We start from the raw sequence: 2298 nt of genomic DNA, 5'->3' as shown, positions 1-2298 counted from the left end.
TCACACTCATCTCTTCCCTCCTGTCTCATCCGTCTCACACTCATTCTTCCCTCCCCGTCTCATTCTGTCCGTCCCACTCATCTCTCCCCTCTGTCTCATTCTCTTCTCAATTCGCATCACACTCATCTCTTCCCTCTTTGTCTCATTCTTACGCCCTCCTTCTCATTTCTGTCTCACTCATCCTTCCCTCTCTGTCCATCTTCGATCCTCGTCGTTCCCCTCATTCTTCCCCCTCTCTCTCACTTTCTCTCACTCATCTCTCCCTCTCTTCCTCATCCTCTCATTCTGCTCACACTACTCCCCCTCTCGTCATTCTGCTCTCACTCTCTGTCACACTCATCTCTTCCCCTCCCCTCTGTCTCATCTGTCCACCACTCTTCCCCTTCTTCTCCATACTCTCTCTGCACACTCCATCCCCCTTGTCTCATTCTGTCTGTCTCACTCATCTCTCCCCTCTCTGTCTCATCCTGTCTGTCTCACTCATCTCTTCCCCTCTCGTCTCATTCTGGTCGTCATCACTCATCCCCCCTCTCTGTCATCTTCTGTCTCACTCACCATCCTCCCCTCTCTGTCTCATTCTGTCTGTCACACTCATCTCTTCCCCTCCTCTTCTCTGTCTGTCACACTCATCTCTTCCCCTCCTGTCTCACTCTCTCATCTTCATTCGCATGTCACACTCATCTCTTCCCCTTTCTGTCTCATTCTCTCTGTCACACTCATCTCTTCCCCTTCTCTGTCTCATTCTCTCTGTCTCACTCATCTCTTCCCCTCTTCTGCTCATTCTGTCTTATCCTTCTGTCTGTCACACTCATTCTTCCCCTCTCTGTCTCATTCTGTCTGTCCACTCTGTCTGTCACATCATCTCTTCCCCTCTCTGTCTCATTATTTCTGTCTCTCCTGTCTGTCACACTCATCTCCCCCTTGTCTCATTCTGTCTGTCTCACTCATCTCTTCCCCTCTCTTCATCCTGTCTGTCTCACTCATTTCTTCCCCTTCTCTGTCTCATTCTGTCTGTCTCACTCATCTCTTCCCCTCTCTGTCTCATTCTGTCTGTCTCATTCTGCATGTCACACTCATCTCTTCCCTCTCTGTCTCATTCTGTCTGTCACACTCATCCTTCTTCCCTCCCTGTCTCTTTCTGTCTGTCACACTCATCTCTTCCCCTCTCTGTCTCATTCTCTCTATCTCATTCTGCATGTCACACTCATCTCTTCCCCTTCTGTCTCATTCTCTCTGTCACACTCATCTCTTCCCCTTTCTGTCTCATTCTCTCTGTCTCACTCATCTCTCCCCTCTCTGTCTCATTCGTCTATCTCTTCTGTCTGTCACACTCATTTCTTCCCCTCTCTGTCTCATTCTGTCTCACACTCTGTCGTCTCCTCATCTCTTCCCCTCTCTGTCTCATTCTGTCGCTCTCATTCTGTCTGTCACACTCATCTCTTCCCCTCTCTGTGTCATTCTGTCGTCTCACTCTCTCACACTCATCTCTTCCCCTCTCTGTCTCCTTCTGTCTGTCTCACTCTGTCTGTCACACTCATCTCTTCCCCTCTCTGTCTCATTATTTCTGTCTCATCCTGTCTGTCACACTCATCTCTTCCCCTCTTGTCTCATTCTGTCTCTCTCTCACTCATCTCTTCCCCACTCCCTCTCTGTCTCATTCTGTCTGTGTCACTCATTTCTTCCCCTCTCTGTCTCATTCTGTCTGTCTCACTCATCTCTACCCCCCTCTGTCTCATTCTGTCTGTATCTTCTGTCTGTCACACTCATTTCTTCCCCTCTCTGTCTCATTCTGTCTGTCACACTCTGTCTGTCTCACTCATCTCTTCCCCTCTCTGTCTCATCCTGTCTGTCTCACTCATCTCTTCCCCTCTCTGTCTCATTCTGTCTGTCACACTCTGTCTGTCTCACTCATCTCTTCCCCTCTCTGTCTCATCCTGTCTGTCACACTCATCTCTTCCCCTCTTTGTCTCATTCTCTCTGTCTCATTCTGTCTGTGTCACTCATTTCTTCCCCCCTCTGTCTCATTCTGTCTGTCTCATTCTGTCTGTCACACTCATCTCTTCCCTTCTCTGTCTCATTCTGTCTGTCTCATTCTGTCTGTCACACTCATCTCTTCCTGGGTTCTGTAGATTGCGGTAAGAGAGTGGTGTTATTGCAGACAGGGTTTGCATAAAAATGTGACTTATCTCAAAGTGCMAGAACTCAATAGAATTTGAAAAGCTAATGTCCACCAGAGGAGAGAGTTCAGCTCCGTTGTGAATATCATACATTCTACTTCCCCTCTTTTCCGTTGGCTTC

This window comes from Salvelinus sp. IW2-2015, unplaced genomic scaffold, assembly GCF_002910315.2.
Source record: "Salvelinus sp. IW2-2015 unplaced genomic scaffold, ASM291031v2 Un_scaffold6922, whole genome shotgun sequence".
Taxonomy (NCBI): domain Eukaryota; kingdom Metazoa; phylum Chordata; class Actinopteri; order Salmoniformes; family Salmonidae; genus Salvelinus; species Salvelinus sp. IW2-2015.
Note: the sequence above shows the minus strand (reverse complement) of the source record.